At 38.6% G+C, this 18,113-nt stretch overlaps 1 protein-coding gene across 3 annotated transcripts in view; it reads right to left on the reverse strand.

Annotated features, from left to right (window-relative positions):
* Window positions 1-18,113, reverse strand: part of Pop2 (CCR4-NOT transcription complex subunit Pop2) — a 223,969-nt gene that overhangs the window by 194,873 nt on the left and 10,983 nt on the right. Inside the window, exon 2 of one of the 3 annotated variants that reach the window (XM_067136671.2) lies at window positions 12,043-12,262. The exons of the other annotated variants lie outside the window; for them this stretch is intronic. The gene's annotated coding sequence lies outside the window, so the exon portion shown is untranslated. The remainder of the gene's footprint in view (window positions 1-12,042; window positions 12,263-18,113) is intronic. 3 annotated transcript variants of the gene reach the window in all.

An 18,113-nucleotide genomic window follows, 5' to 3' on the forward strand; every position in this document is an offset into this window, starting at 1 on the left:
CAGCAGTAGTCGCATCATCAGCTAGTATGCGTTCGAGTTTTTCCTGCAGGCCGAGGCTCCGTCTTAGGCCTGAGAGATCGGCGCACTCTGTGAGGATGTGGGCCACGGTGAAGTCGGCACCACAAGAACACACTGGGGAGTCTTCCCTCTTTAGGAGATAAGAGTGCGTGGATCGTAAATGAACTATCCTCAGCCTGCACAATACGATGACCTCTCTCCGTGAAGGTCGAAAAGAGGACCGACACAGAGTAGTTGTCTTCTTAATTGCTCTCAGCTTGCTGGGAGTTCGGATAGCTAGCCACTCCGATTCCCAGGACGCCAAGATGGTTCGACGTAGCTGAGAACAAATATCCTTAGCAGGAACATTGACTGGTCTTGGAGGTAAAAGTACAGCTTCCTTTACACCTTCATCTGCAAGTTCCTTTCCCGCAACCTTCAACTGACGGATTTGGGGCTGCCATGTAAGTCTCTTATCAAAATGGAGACCCAGGAATTTGCAGGTGTCAACCACAGGTAAGACACCGTTTCGCAAGCGGAGCTCTGGTTTGGGATGCACAGGCCGACGTCGATAGAAGTGTACAACTGAGGTTTTCGCTGCTGAAAATTGAAAATCATGTTGCAGGGCCCATCTGTCGACTCGGTTAATAGCTTGCTGTAACTGTCTCTCAGCAAACGCCACCCTTCTGGAGCTGTAACGTAGAGCTAAGTCGTCTACATACAGCGATGGAACGACTGCGGGCCCAGCAGCGGCAACTATGACGTTAATGGCGATTGTGAACAGTGTGACACTCAGTACCGATCCCTGAGGTACTCCATTTTCCTGAACGTAAAATTGAGAAAATGCATTTTCTACTCGGACTCAAAAGGGACGGAAGGACATGAAGTTCTCAATAAACGTTGGCAAATTTCCCGAAATCCCCACTGGTGTAGAGTGGAGAGAATCCCATATCGCCAGGTAGTGTCATAAGCTTTCTCCAGGTCAAAAAAACACTGCGACTAGGTGTTCCTTCCGGAAAAAGGCCTCCTGAATGGCGCTCTCCAGTCTGACCAGATGATCAGTGGCAGACTGACGAGAACGAAAACCACACTGGTAGTTAGACAGGAGACACTCCTTTTCCATGGCCCACAAAAGATGCCAGTTAACCAACCTTTCAAATAGCTTACAAAGGCCATTTGTAAGGCATATTGGTGGTGATTATTTTAAAGAGGAAGTACAACGAGGTGATCATCCTCTATGAACAAATTAGTGGAAAAGAAATTGAAAAAATATAAACAAAATTATTTATTCAATAAAGGAATTTGAAAACGCAGTACAAAATAAAACAAAAACAATTATAGAATTAGGCCGAAAAAATTACTAACGAATCAAAAGGGAACTTGTGTTCCCTGAGTAACAGTACACTTGTAATTTATATACCCTTGATAAGTCCACTGTCGCACATAAAGCGGATGACGAGACCAGCAGTAGTTGCATCATCAGCTAGTATGGGTTCAAGTGTTTCCTGCAGGCCGAGGCTCCGTCTTAGGCCAGAGAGATCGGCATGTGAGGATGTGGGCCACAGTGAAGTCGGCACCACAAGAAAAGAACACACTGCGGGGTCTTCCCTCTTTAGGAGATAAGAGTGCATGGATTGTAAATGACCTATCCTCAGCCTGCACAATACTACGGTCTCTCTCCGTGAAGGTCGGAAAGAGGACCGCCACATGGTAGTTGTCTTCTTAATTGCTTTCAGCTTCTTGGGAGTTTGGATAGCTAGCCACTCCGATTCCCAGGACGCCAAGATGATTCGACATAGCTGAGAACAAATATCCGTAGCAGGTACATTGACAGGTCTTGGAGGTAAATGTACAGCTTCCTTTGCAGCTTCATCCGCAAGTTCGTTTCCCGCAATCCCAATGTGGCTTGGAAGCCACGCGAAAGTGATTCTGGTGCCAGCATCCTTTAACCTGGCTAGAAGGTCATGTATCTGCTGTAATAGTGGGCGTTGCAAGAAACAAGTTTCAATAGACTGCAGAGAGCTTAACGAATCGGTACACATAAGAAAGTGGCTTCTTTCGTCACACAATGCAAACTGCAGAGCCTCTAAGACGGTGTAAAGCTCTGCAGTATACACGCTACATACTCTAGGAGATCTTTGTGCTTTTATCATCAATGACAAAAGAACAACCGACATTATCTCCGGTTTTAGAACCATTCATGAAGATATGTCTCGCAGCCGGATATTGGCCTATAACTATCCAGAAGGTTTGGATCTTTACCTCGCGTGAGAATTGGTATCACAATTCCCTCATGCCCTTGAGATGGAAACACACCCTCTGTTGAATAGGGTGAGAATATCCTTGAGACATCCCTCACTCAAATGCTGAAGCATTTGATTGTGGTTTTTGTCTGGTCTAGGAGCCATGTCTCTGCATAGCGCGAGTGCACTCCGCAACTCCTACTCCGTGAAAGGCAGGTTGTAGTGATGCGAAGCACTAGATGCGAAAGAGAGATGGTGTGCCTCTGCTTTCCACTTAATTGGAAGAAATGCAAAGTCATATCTCCCTGAGCTGGACGTATCTGCGAAATGTGACGCTATGTGGTCTGCAATGACTGAAGGAATCGTAATTATATCTCCATGAATGGAGATTCCGGGGACTGAGGGCTCATTTTGTACTCCGACAATACGGCGCAGTTTCAGCCACACTTGTGATGACAGAGTATGTACCGTCACGGAAAACACATACTTTTCCCACGTAGCTTTCTTACTTTCTTGAATCAAAAGGCGGGCCTTAGCTTAAATGAGATATGATTGGCCATCATAAGATTCCAACGATAATGCTTAATAGCTCATCAGCAATCACGTATGGCTGCTGCAATTTCGTTGGTCCACCATGGGACCTGTTTCCGGCGAGGAATACCGGACAAGGAAGGAACTGTTTCTTCTGCAGCAGCCAAAATTCCAGTGCAATGGAAGAAACATTGTTGTCAACAGACTCCAGCATGTCATCACTGCGTATCTGGAAAATTCTGGCCAATTTGCCTGCCGAAGTAACCAGCGCTTGGGTACTTTGGACTGTTTTTGATTTACGAGAGTTAGAATTAGCGGGAAGTGGTCACTATCACACAGGTCATCGTGTACTAGCCACCATAACAGGGTAACTAATGCATGGCTGCACATAGTGACATCCAGGTGAGAGAATGTGCCATATTCGCTGCTGAAATGAGTCGGTTCCCCTGTGTTAAGCTAAAAAGATCAAACCGGTTGATCAATTGCTCAAGCATCCTCCCCATAGCACAAGAAGACGGAGAACTCCAGAGTGTGTTATGGGCGTTCGCATCTCCCAGCATGAGAAAAAGAGGAGGTAACTGAGCAGTCAGACCTTGTAGTGCATGCATTGCAACTCAGCTTACTTGTGTACCAAAGGGAGACAGTGATCCTGGATATGGTCAGGAATATCCTGGGAAGTACACTCAAGTGCACTCATATACAGAATCCACAGCCTGTTTCCAGACATTCGACTGGGTGAGGAATGTAATGAATGAAGCACCCATCTAGCGGCGAGAAAGGGAATTATGCCGGTTACCGAAGCCGCACTTCTCTGGGGCAATGATTAATGACTGACAGATGAAATGAAATATTGCAACGTGTTACTGAAATGAAAGATGACGGGGAAAACTGGAGTACACGGAGAAAAACCTGTGCCAGCTCCACTTTGTCCAGCACAAAACTCGCATGGAGTGACAGGGACTTGAACCACAAAACCCAGCAGTGAGAGGCTAGTGCGCTGCTGCCTGAGTCACAGAGGCTAACTCATGTGAAAAATTATTACAAAACGTGAGGAGAAATTGGCACAGAGATGTTATGAGCCTCGGTATGTACAATCCTATAGCAAGACATGGTTTCACATAGAACGGAGATAACTAAAGTTGAAATCAATTTGAAAATGAGATAAAATGTATATGTGCCAGGATATATAAACCAAGGAAATGTTATTCAGACAACGATAATAATAATAATAATTATTATTATTGTACAATCTTCCTACAACAGAGTACCTGAATAACAATAATAGATAAAGATGAATGGATTAGCCCTACAAGAGATAGTACAAAGTTACATAACAGTAGGCAAAAGAGTGAGGCAGATCAAACATTTAGTGTGCAAGATATATGAAACAGGGCAAGTGCCATCCGATTTTCAGAAGAATGCTGTTATAGCTATTCCCAAGAAAGCCGATGCTGACAAGTGTGAAAATTACCGCACCATTAGTTTAGTATCTCACGCCTGCAAAATTTTAACCTATATTATTTACAGACGAATGGAAAGACAAGTTGAAACTAAGACAGGAGAAAATAAAATTGGCTTCAGAAGAAATGTAGGAACACGGGAAACAATCCTGACTTCATGTCTGATCTTAGAGGATCGAATTAAGAAGGAAAAGCCCATGTACATGCCATCCGTAGATCTAGAAAAGTCATCCGATAATAATGATTGGACCAAGCTATTCGAGATTCTGAAGGAGATCAGGATCAGATACGAAGAGCAAAGAATTATCTACAATCTGTATAAAAATCAGATAAAAATGCAGTGATAATTATCGAAGGCTATGAAAAGGAACGAGCAATCCAAAAAGGAGTGAGGCAAGGCTGCAGTTTCTCCCCTCTTCTTTTCAATGTTTATATAGAACAGGCAGTCAAGGAAAGCAAAGAGGAATTTGGAAAGGGAATTACAATCCAGGGAGAGGAAATCAAAACCCTGAGATTTGCTGATGATATTGTTATTTTATCTGAGACTTCAGAAAATCTGGAGAAATTGCTAAATGGTTTGGATGGAGTCTTGAGTAATAAGTACAAGATGAAAATGATTAAGTCCAAAACACAAGTAATGGATTGCAGTCAAATGTAGCCAGGTCATTCAGATTAACATTAGATTAGGAAATGAAGACTTAAGGAGGTAGATAAACATTATTACTTGGGTAGCAAAACAACTAACGATGGCAGGAGTAAGGGGGGGCATAAAATGTGGACTAGCACATGCAAGGAAGGCCTTTCTTAAGAAAAGAAATTTGCTCCCTTTGAACATTGATATAAAATTAGAAAGATGTTTTTGATGACTTTTGCCTGAAGCATGGCATTGAATGGAAGTGAAACATGGATGATAACTAGTTCAGAAAGAAAGAGAATAGAAGCTTTTGAAATGTGGTGTTACTCAAGAATGCTGAAGGTGAGGTGGATAGAAAAAATCATGAATGAAGAGATACAGAATCGAATTGGTGAGAAGAAATTGATTTGGCTAAATTTGACAAGAAGAAGAGAGAGAATGATAGGACACATCTTAAGACATCAAGAACTTATTCAGTTGGTATCTGAGGGAAGTGTAGGGGGTAAGAACGGTAGGGGTATACCACGGTATATAACAAGCAGATTAGAGCACATGTAGGACACAGCAGTTACATAGAAATTATAAGGTTAGCACAGGATAAGATTATAGGATGGCTATAATGAGCCACACCATTATAATACTAGAAGTAGAAAGCTCAGTCAAGCTAGCGTTGCTGGAACAGCCTGACGTACTTAATACGCACCGTACAAAAAAAACTCGATCATTTCTTCCAACAAATGTTTCAACGGGGTTATAACACCAACTTGACCATCTTTTGGATCCAATTGACTACCAACATAATTACTGACATCCGCTAGCTTTGACATATGTTTTATCATTAGCAACGCCTCCACAAGAGGTTCCATTTTCTTTTCTACTTTCAGATATATCAACCGTATACATTTTAACATGTTTATTACGTTCACATTTCTGTTTTAAATAACTGACAGTGATTTTACCATCTTGGATTCATACTATGGGAATTGAAGAAGCATCCCCCTTTGATGATTGTGTTTACACTCAAGGCCGTCACTGTCTTAATGATATATAACAAAAGGATCCATTTTAGTTTTAAACTCTCAAATATTCATGTTTAACCACGTTTTAATCTTCAAAAACTGTTAATTTATTCTTTTTTTTTAACATACTTTGGTGCATTATCGTTGTTTTAGTTATTGTATAATATTTTACGAAATCATTGTTCAACATTTTACCCTATAATTCATAAGATTAGAAAGACCCCATATGTATTACTTTTAAGATTGATATAGGCTGATGATGCCTGTAAAGGAGGGTGAAACATGTACCATTGACTTTTATGTATTATGTATAAAATTTTAACCATATGAAATAGTGGATTATATTGTATTGAACAGGTGGACTTAAAAAAATATTGTAATAATATTTGAGACATACGTCAACTTCAATACGGAACCAAAATGAGAATAGTTACTTGTAAAATACGTTACGTGTAAAATATGAGAAAAAATTTCAAACTGAACAGCATTCAAAAACAACTTCACATCTCAGATCAAAAGAACAGAGTAAGAATACGCAACACTACTTTTAACCGACGTGGACACACAGTGTGAAGATAGTACATTTTATGCTGATATTTGTACAACATTCGTATGAGGGTTGAATAATCCACACCTACACTCGTTTCTTGAAAAGTATTGTGCTAATCAAAGGATACCAGATGAATCTATCCTTAGGAAGAACTATTCATTTTCAACGCACGCTTCTGTCATGGATTCGATACAGTCTGATATAGGAGAGAACTGTGTCTAGATATCGGTAGATGAAACAACCGATTTGTGTGGTTGATACATCGCGAACTTCATAGTGAGTAAATTATGTCCAAAAGAATCCAGCAAACCTCATTTACTTTCATGCAAAGTGCTAGAAAAATCCAACCACGCTACAGTTGCAAGATTTGTTAACGTTTCCCTGCGACTTCTGTGGCCTAGTGAATCAGAGAGCGATTGTTACAAAGTGCGCCTTTTAGTCACAGATCCAGCTTCATATATGATGAAAGCTGGTCAGTCTCTTCAAGAATTTTTTTCCAAATTGCATCAATGTCACATGTTTAGCCATGGATGGCATCGTATTGCAGGAAAGATATGTACTCTCTTTCCACCTGTCAACAAAGTATTTTCAAGTGAGAAAAAATCTGTTCCTAAAACCACCAGCTCGTGTACAGTTGTACAAAACTCATCTGCCTCAGGTTCCTCTTCCGCCGGAACCTGTTCTAACAAGATGGGGAACTTGGTTATCGGCGATATCATTCTACCAAGAGAAAATCAAGTGAATGGTGTAGTTAAAAGTATTGATAATAGTCATACTGCATGTGTTCGGGAAGCAAAGTGCGCATTTGAATCTGAAACTGTACATAAAGATATCAGTTTCGTCCATGTGCATGATTTGTCACTTTCGAAGGCGATTAAGGGCCTAGAAACTCGCTGTGCATCCCTACACGAATCCCTTCAGTTAATTCAAAACACCCATTAGTTCTTTAAATGGTGTCCATGGTGAAACTGTAGAAAAAGTTAAAAGGAAACTCAGTGCAGTGTTGGACTCAAACCCAGCACTAAAGAAGATTCAATCCATAAGCAACTACATAAGTGGAATCAGGCAGTCTCTGCCAGAAGAATATTTCAAGCAGTCGTTGCCAGTGTACAAGTATTGCCCAGTTACGTCCGTCAACGTAGAACAATCATTTTTTGGTGTATAAATTAATTCTGTCCGACAACAGAAAGTCATTGATCCCTGAAAACACTGAAAAAACTGTAGATAACCTACTGCCATACATCATTTACAAGGAATGAAACATGTTTATCAATTTAACACTGAGTTGAAATTAAATAATGCATTTCGTAAGTGTATTTTGTTTTAGTTTTAGTGCATATTTTTGTGCATAGTTTCAACATTTTTAGTGCATATGTGCATGCATATTTTTGGAGATTTTAGTGCATATGAATCCAGGCCCTAATGATAACGCAGGCCAATCTTTATTTGGGAATGCATGATTTGTTTTGGGAGGCATGTTTCTGGCATACGAACAATATGTCCAGACCAGCGTAGCCGACTCCTTATTTTCTTTGCCTTCATGGTTGTAGTGTTGGATTCCTCGAGGATACCGACATTCATGCCATTTAATTTGCAATATCCTCCGCAAACATCATTGACAGTACTCTCCAGGCACTTTAGATGTCTTCTGTAAGTAGTCCAAGTCTTGCAACCATAGATAAGTTAATGTTATTGACTTTATGTCCCACTATCTACCTTTATGGTTTTAGGAGACACCGAGGTTCCAGAAGTTAGTACCACAGGAGTTCTGAATGCTTTCTCCCCAGTTGTGGCTATCCATGATTGGATCGCGCATGCATGAATATAATCCAGGTAATTCATTCATTTATTCGTTCAGCAATTCAATCATTCACACAGTCATTCAGTTAAATAATCATCGTGTATATCATGTATATTGCAAGCTAAGGATAACTCTGTTCTCACTCATAACAAGGGTAAGATACATGTTGTCTAGACTACATAACACTATTAATTGTAAAATTTACAAAATCATGCATGGATAAAAAATAATTTGGATTGCAATAAATGATTACTCTCTCCTGGCGATCTGGAACTAGGGGATAAGAAAAATGACATTCTGCAGAGTTTGATCAATGAACGTGATATTGGGAGTATTCTTACAAGGATTTGATGCAGGCTGGTAAAGGATCTGAGTCTTGAATAACATTAAACTGAGTGAGGGAGAGAGTGTGCTTGTGTTTCTTTCCTTAATTCCTCAGTGAGCTTGAAAATTAACTTGATTATGAATATCATGATTTATTTTGTATGGTAATATGAAAGGCGCTGCCACATCTTAACTTTTATGAACTATTTACTTGGGTAAGAGGACCTACAGTTACCAATGCTTACATTGAGATTAGTTTGTTGTTATGGTTATGTTTAGTGATTTTAATGCCTAACTAGTCAGGTTGGAAGCAGTGGTGAGCCATAAAAAAAGAAAACAGGGCAACCATATTTGCTTTTAAGTAACTACCTCTAATTGCTTCATAGTATAATTATGGACATTATAAGTTAGCCTTCAGAATAGTTACCCATTCAAAAAAATAAAAATATATAAGTTTACTCTAGTGGTTATGCACTAAAGGAAGTAGGTCACTAGCAACTACTCTCTCGTATCACTTTGTTGGAACAACAAAGTTGTGATTGCCATTGGTGACACACACACACACAAGGGATGGTAAAAATTTTTTCCCTTGAAGTAACAATCAACAACCCCCTAACACATGCTTATTTAAACATAAGCCCCTGGCAATACTGGCTTGTATCTTTAGCAGGTGACTTATTTCTCAAATGTTTTATTCACTAACTAAAGTCATACACAACAGACCTTATGATAATGCACTAATGGATGGGAATAATGGTAAAAAGTTACTCTTAACAAAGAGATAAATGCCAGATCTAAGAAATAAATGGACTCATGATAAATAAGAACATGATTATTAAACTCAGTATATGATTTCAAAAAAAATAAAAATCACACAGGTACTAACTTCAAACAAAAGCTAAAGTTGCTTGCAGACTGAATCATACAAGAAAGACTAAAATGAAAACATATATTCATCAAAAAAAAGTTTTGCACCAAACCTATGGCCACTGGCTGCAATAAACGTATTATTATTATTATTATTATTATTATTATTATTATTATTATTATTATTATTATTAGTACTGTCAATATATCAATGATATGTGTAAAGAAGTGGAATCAGAGATAAGGCTTTTCACAGATTATGTTATTCTGTACAGAGTAATAAATAAGTTACAAGATTGTGAGCAATTGCTGCAAAATGACCTCGATAATGTTGTGAGATGGACGGTAGGCAATGGTATGATGATAAACGGGGATAAAAGTCAGGTTGTGAGTTTCACAAATAGGAAAAGTCCTCTAGTTTTAATTACTGCGTTGATGGGGTGAAAGTTCCCTTTGGGGATCATTGTAAATACCTAGGTATAAATATAAGGAAAGATCTTCATTGGGGAAATCACATAAATATGATTGTAAATAAAGAGTACAGATCTCTGCACATGGTTATGAGAGTATTTAGGGGTTGTAGTAAGGATGTAAAGGGGAGAGCATATTTGTCTCTGGTGAGACCTCAAATTGAGTATGGTTCCAGTGTATGAGACCCTTACCAGGATTACTTGATTCAGGAACGGGAAAAAATCCAAAGAAAAGCAGCTCAATTTGTTCTGGGCGATTTCCGACAAAAGAGTAGCGTTACAAAAATGTTGCAAAGTTTGGGCTGGGAAGACTTGGGAGAAAGGAGACGAGCTGCTCGACTAAGTGGTATTTACAAGTTACAACCAAACCTTGACCTAAAGGTTGTTTACAGGCTGAAGATGCCCAAAATAATGGGTGAAACATGTACCTGACCAAATAAGTCTACATAAAATCATGTAGATAATAACCACATTAAACGTGGAAAGTATTGAATAGGTGGTTTTTTATTAAATTATCCTTGATATCTATGCCTAAGTGGTATTTTCTGAGCTGTCAGTGGAGAGATGGCGTGGGAGGATATCAGTAGACGAATAAGTTTGGATGGTGTCTTTAAAAGTAGGAAAGATCACAATATGAAGATAAAGTTGGAATTCAAGAGGACAAATTGGGGCAAATATTCATTTATAGGAAGGGGAGTTAGGGAATGGAATAACTTACCAAGGGAGATGTTCAATAAATTTCAAATTTCTTTGCAATCATTTAAGAAAAGGCTAGGAAAACAACAGATAGGGAATCTGCCACCTGGACGACTGCCCTAAATGCAGATCAGTAGTGATTGTTGTCAATGTGTTGTCTGTCACCTTCAATCTTCATATGCACACCGGAAAGTCAACCCTTAAGTTGTTTGCAAACATAAACTCATCTGGTTGCAGCCAGCACTATCTTTACACAGAACATAAAATCACAATGGTAGGCAAAATTTTAGTTGATGTTCTAGCACCAATATGGAGAGCATTAGAGCTGTATTGCAAACAATATAGAAAAACATTCATGATGGCAAGAAAGGGTAATGTCAACACTGAATCAGGCTTGTCAAGAAGAGTAATATTCAATGAGTGCAGTGAATCAAAGAGGTTTGGTCAAGAAACTGTTTTCAAATGACAAGATGCATTAAGAACTAATGTAAGCCCTCTATTATTTACAACTGCAGCTGAATGCTTCAGGACTCAATGTGATGCTTGTGTGGCCACATCACTTATTTATTGTTCCAATCAAATCATTAGGAACAAGATACATGACGCCAAACTGCATTCCTGACAGCTATGGCAATATTTACTCCTTACACCTTGATATCATGAAGCCTGTATCACAGGAGCAGGAAATCATATGAAATGGGCTCCAAATAATTGGCATAGGAGTTTACCGACAAATGCGACATGTCTGAACCCAGACGATCACACGTCTCAGACGCTGTGTCGGGCATGTGCAGGAAGGTGATAACTTACAGATGATCTGGTGGATGGCATCATATGTGATCATCACACAAATCCTGAGGCTGTTCAGGACATATTAAATACTCCAATGTACGGGTACAATATTTTTCAACTTATAGTGGAATTGTACGGCCTCTATTTTGGAAAAGATTTTGTCTTAATGGACCATAACTCACGTATTTATTATGCTGTTATTATCACTTTCCTCTGTTGTGCAGATATCATCATAATAAAATGGTTTCTCTGTACGAACATCACTGAACATGTCTAAGATTAACTGAAATAAGTAGAATGTCCGTAATGAATAGGAAATATTGGGCCAAGGACCATCTGAGGACCTTTCGGAGTGCATGCCAACAAAGATTTAAGTAAGTATTTGTGGTTAAGATTGATGCAAAACACTCCAAATGAAAAACTAATGATGCCATCTTAATTTAACTATATTCATAGGAGATGCAAAACTTTTTGTTGATGTATGAAAGTATATAATGTCCAGGTCTGAAATATTTTCTCTGAATGCAAAATACTGTATGGTGTATTAAGAGTAGTTACCGAGATATTTAGTACAGAGATATAACTAATTCCTTTCATCCCATTACCTGATACGAGTTGTCATGATTTTGAGAAAAAGCTATTTTGAATCCTGACTGACCTTTAATTTCCATGATAGTCTTCAATCATTTCATACGTAGAGATGTCCCTCTAGTGAAATGGATTTTGAACTGATTTATATCAATACAGGTAGAAGACATATTTTTGCATTCCAAAGATCCATTTGCCTCAAAAATTATCAGTTGCTGAACTTCTGAACTTAACCAATGAAGTGATGATCACCATGATTTAACAATGTATTTAAGTTATCTTCTCCTAGCCTGGAAAATAAGGTAAGAACACAAGTATCATTGAATTTTGATACAGAGGCTCGACAATTTTAAAAGATGTAAGCTGAGAGTAATCAATCATTAAACGGCTTACTTATTGACTTCTCTGATCAGTGGTTCAATTCCACATAGATTTATGACAGGTAAGTCCATACTGAGGATAAGGTAAAGAACTGACAATTGTATTACAGGTAGAATTAAGCCCGTTCTAATATGCCAGTTCATATAACCTTGAATTTTATAATCTACAACCCAAATTGTGCCATAAATCTAGCAACTTTTTTGTATACTGTTCAAATGACATTCTGAAAATGTTGTCAATGTTATAGAAAGTGTCATTCTCTATTCCTACACATTGTGAACAGTTTGGAAATTAAGGCATTACTGAGAGAAGCAAGGAGTGACAACTCGCATAAGGTAAGTTGCTTTACTTCCCTCCCTAAAAATCAAAATGCGTGCTAAATTAACACCAGATGTAGCTGTAGAGAGGAAAGGCCTCTTACATGATTTACATGATTTCAAATTGCTTTCAAATAATATTTCAATGTTCATTAATATTATACCATACAGTTAGGTATGACTCCTACTATATCCTTACTTTGAAACTATACTTGCAGGAAGGTAACATTTCTGTAGTCGTAAGGAATGTTCCACATGGGTTACATAATTGCACTTTGGCACAGAAGCTTTAAAATTAATTCTCAAACACACACATGCAATAACAGTTACTTTCAATTGGTGAAGTTGAAGGAAGGTGATCGGGGATCTCACAGATAACCTCACTGGATGTCACTTCTGTTTCCAGCTTAACTAGTCTTCTAAGAACAAATCTAACATAGCACCAAAGACTCCATGGAAGAGAGTTATGACATCTCCCATACTTCAAGAAATTGGATAGCAGAGACTCTTATCATGTCCCCTCCACCTTTGTTGATTTTAAATGTTCTTTAAAAACAAGATTAAACCAAACAAATTATTTTAATTGTTCTTTTTATCAGAAAATGTTAGATATGAATGCATAATCAGCATTGTACTCATACTCATACTCAAATCATTCCAGCAGGATCAAGATATTCAATAGGAATTAACTCTGTTGTGTACTGAGAAAATGCAATCATTATATCCATAAAGCAATGAATTCGAATACAATGCATCGAGAATGTTTCCTCCTAAGAGTGAGGTTCAATCAATAGTTGATAACCATCATAAATATCTTCATTACTTCAAACCAGAACTTCACATAAATGAAGAATGCATGGTAATATACTGCAGGAGACATGGCTATAACCAACTTATCAGGGTGAAACCAATTAGCTTTGGCTACAAAATGACATCTGCATCAATGTGCTTTTTGACATTCCACACCAAAGGAAAAGAACAGTAAGTGACTAACAACCTAAAGTGAAAGTACTCAAAATAAAAAGAACAGTAAGTGACTAACAACCTAAAGTGAAAGTACTCAAAATAAATCATAACTACTTTGCAAGAGCTATTTATAAAGACCAATTGGAACAAAAATATAACTGTTAACAACTTCCTATACTGGGTGTCACAACTTAAGCAGTTTGTCATCGATACTCTTCCCAGCATTCACAAATCAGAAGTCTGCTGCATTGGAGAACTAAGCCTTGTTGTGAGGCATAGTTATGAATACCATCCCGGCCCAGACCGATTAATGATATAACAAGAAGAATGTGTAGCTACAATCAGAGAGAACAGTTTTAGGAGAGGACAGGTCAAATCCTTGTATTTTACCATCGTAGTTCCTGACTCATAGCCCGTTTAATATTAAGAGATAACTCTACATGAAGATTAAAAGTTCATAACACACACATGATATGTTTCTCCCAACAGCACTCTGAAATTTATAAATAAACTGTGTTAATATCATACACCCTCATCTTCTAATGTAATTATTAGATAACTTTACTTACGGTAACACCGGGCGAGTTGGCCGTGCGCGTAGAGGCGCGGCTGTGAGCTTGCATCCGGGAGATAGTAGGTTCGAATCCCACTATCGGCAGCCCTGAAAATGGTTTTCCGTGGTTTCCCATTTTCACACCAGGCAAATGCTGGGGCTGTACCTTAATTAAGGCCACGGCCGCTTCCTTCCAACTCCTAGGCCTTTCCCATCCCATCGTCGCCATAAGACCTATCTGTGTCGGTGCGACGTAAAGCCCCTAGCAAAAAAAAAACTTACGGTAACAGAATACCGGTCCTTAAGCTATGTCTATTCCTTTATCCATCTCAGGGGAGGGAGGAAGAAGAGGAGCAATACTGCTCTTAGCCGTATAATATAATTTTCTTGAAAGTGTGTGTTTTGTGTGCATCATAAACGTGGTGCTAAATAAATCAAGTAAAACACCTCTAACACAGGTGAAAGAGGGAAAGTGATGTTATATAGTCGGTTTCAAAACATAACATTCGAGTGAAAATTTTAAAAATATGCTTCATGGAAGAATAAAGAACAAAACTTTTCCTATAAAAGTCAAATTCTCACATTTAAAGTGTGTGGTGTCAATATGTTCACCATGTCATGTACATACGTCAGGGGACCAAGAAGTTAAGTTTGCCAGATACTCCATCTTTGTGTGACACCCAAGACATAAATTAATTTTCTAAGAAGTATCACACACATGATTTTAGCTAAGATACTGATCACAGGACTGTCTTTGAATTTCATGACTGGGGATAATTTCAACTGTTCATTTTCTGCAGCACTGAGGGAAAAAAGATTAAGATATGGGCATAGAACAAGCAAAATGGGGAAACACAGGGAGTCGAATACTCACATGAATACAATTGAGTTGTTTGACTTATCAAACTGGATCTCATGAAATTTTGCACTACTGCAACAGAAGTATCATGAAAACTGATACCATTATATTCAATCATTACCAGACAGTGGTAATTAAAACCTGAGATAAAATGGTCATATCAGAAAAAAGAGATGCTTACAAGAAATTTCTGTCAACTGGTAAAATAGAAGATAAACTAAAATACAATTATAAGAAAGCAGTAGCTAAATGAGAAGTTAGACAAAAACATGGAGAAAGTTAGGAAAATTTTGTATCTACATTGGAAACAGACTTAACAAGACCAAAACCACAAACTTACAAAATTCAGAAGAAATTAAACAGGGAAGTTAAGGAAGAGGTAAAACTTGAAATAATACCACCAAATGACTTACTTAATTTTTTCAAACACTCTGGACAAGTTCAAAAAATGAAGTGTTAACTTTGCCAATATCTAACAATACATTGGTATCTATAATATTAGAAAAGCTAGACCAAACTTTGAAGAAACGAAAGCCTGGTAAAGCACCTGGAAAGGATGCAATACATGCTGAACTGTTCAAATATTCAAGTAAAACTTTCAAAGATTCCTCAGCGTTTTAAATCAAATTTGTAATGGAGACAATCCACCAGAAAGTTGGCAGAAAGCAACACTTATACCTCTTCATAAAAAAGGTAACATAAAAAAACATGAAAATTACAGAGGAATTAGCACTGTTAACTCAGGTTATAAAATATATGCAAATACCATTAAAGATATGTTGCAGCATCATTATGAAGGTAAACTGGGGAATTTTTTTTTTTTTTGCTATTTGCTTTACGTCGCACCGACACAGATAGGTCTTGTGGTGGTGATTGTTGTTTTAAGAGGAAGTACAACGAGGTAATCATCCTCCCTGAACAAAGAGTGGAAAGAAATTTAAAATATAAAACAAAATTATTTATTCAACAAAGGAATTTGGAAACGCAGTACAAAATAAAACAAAAAACAACTATAGAATTAGGCCGAAAGGATTACTAACGTATCAAAAGGGAACGTACGTTCCCTGAGTAACAGTAGACTTGTAATTTATATACCCTTGATAAGTCCACTGTCGCACATAAAGCGGATGACGAGATCAGCAGTAGTCGCGTCATCGGCTAGTATGCGTTCAAGTGTTTCCTGCAAGCCGAGGCTCCGTCTTAGGCCAGAGAGATCGGCGCACTCTGTGAGGATGTGGGCCACAGAGAAGTCGGCACCATGAGAACACACTGGGGGGTCTTCCCTCTTTAGGAGATAAGAGTGCGTGGATCGTAAATGACCTATCCTCAGCCTGCACAGTACTATGGCCTCTCTCCATGAAGGTCGGAAAGAGGACCGCCACACGGTAGTTGTCTTCTTAATTGCTCTCAGCTTGTTGGGAGTTCGGATATCTAGCCACTCCGATTCCCAGGATGCCAAGATGGTTCGATGTAGCTGAGAACAAATATCCTTAGCAGGTACACTGACTGGTCTTGGAGGTAAAAGTACAGCTTCCTTTGCAGCTTCATCCGCAAGTTCGTTTCCCGCAATCCCAACATGGCTTGGAGGCCACGCAAAGGTGATTCTGGTGTTAGCATCCCTTAACCTGGCTAGAAGGTCATGCATCAGCTGCACCAGTGGGTGTTGCGAGAAACAGGTTTCAATAGACTGCAGAGAGCTTAACGAATCTGTACACATAAGAAAGTGGCTTGTTTCATCACGCAGTGCAAACTGCAGAGCCTCTAAGATGGCGTAAAGCTCCGCAGTATACACGCTACATACTTTAGGAAGTGAGATCTTCGTACTCATATCATCAATGATGAAAGAGCAACCAACATTATCTCCGATTTTAGAACCATCCGTGAAGATAAGTCTCGCAGCCAGGTATTGGTGAACGAAGTCCTGGAAATAACTCCCATAAACGGAGGAATCCATGTTCACCTTGGGTCCACGCAGCAGATCTAGACGTATATCCGGTCACGGAACCAACCACGGAGGTACCTCGCTAAGAGTTCGTTCAAGACAACCAAGGTCTTGTGGTGACGATGGGATAGTAAAGGCCTAGGAATGGGAAGGAAGCGGCCGTAGCCTTAATTAAGGTACAGCCCCAGCATTTGCCTGGGTGTAAAAATGGGAAACAATCTTCAGGGCTGCCGACAGTGGGGTTCGAACCCACTATCTCCCGATTACTGGATACTGGCCGCACTCAAGCGACTGCAGCTATCAAGCTCGGTAAACTGGGGTATGAACAGCAAGATAAAGGGCTATCCTGCATTGATGCATATTTCACTATGTAGATATTAATAGATAAACGTAGGGAATTCAATTTGGAAACACACATTGCATTTGTGGACTTTAAAAAGGCCTTTCACCGAGTAAACAGAAACAAACTGCTTGAAATTCTACAACAAGACAATGTCTCTCAACAGATTATTAACAATATCTACAACACCTACAAATCCAATCTCATTTCTGTAAAACTGAACAAGAACCAGACCGAGTGGAAATCAATAAATGATGGTATAAGACAAGGCTGCGGACTCTCCCCTCTACTTTTTAGAATATATATGAATGTAATAATAGAAACTTGGAAACAAGGACGCCATTGATCAATATCAATAAATAGACGCCTCGAACACCTAGACGCCATATGCTGATGATGTTGCATTGCTGGCTACGACGGAAGATGGCATACAAAGATCAGTTTATAATCTAAAAAAAATGTTTCCTCAGCTTTTAATATGATTATTTCAACAGAAAAGACAAAAATAATGGCAATCAAGGGAAGAGAACCAATTCCTAGTAAAATATAACTGTTTAGATAATACAACATTGGAAAGAGTAAATGTGTTCAATTATCTCGGGTACAACTTATCATACGAATCAGAATTAGATATACAAGCAAAAATTAATAAATTCACAAAAACTACAGGAATAATAAACATCATGAAACCATCACTTGTTCAGAAACATACTCGACTGCACCTTTATAATACCCAAACTAAACCAACACTTTGCTATGACGTTAAGATCTCAAAACTTTTCT

Source organism: Anabrus simplex, chromosome 1 (genome assembly GCF_040414725.1).
Source record: "Anabrus simplex isolate iqAnaSimp1 chromosome 1, ASM4041472v1, whole genome shotgun sequence".
In the NCBI taxonomy this organism is placed as follows: domain Eukaryota; kingdom Metazoa; phylum Arthropoda; class Insecta; order Orthoptera; family Tettigoniidae; genus Anabrus; species Anabrus simplex.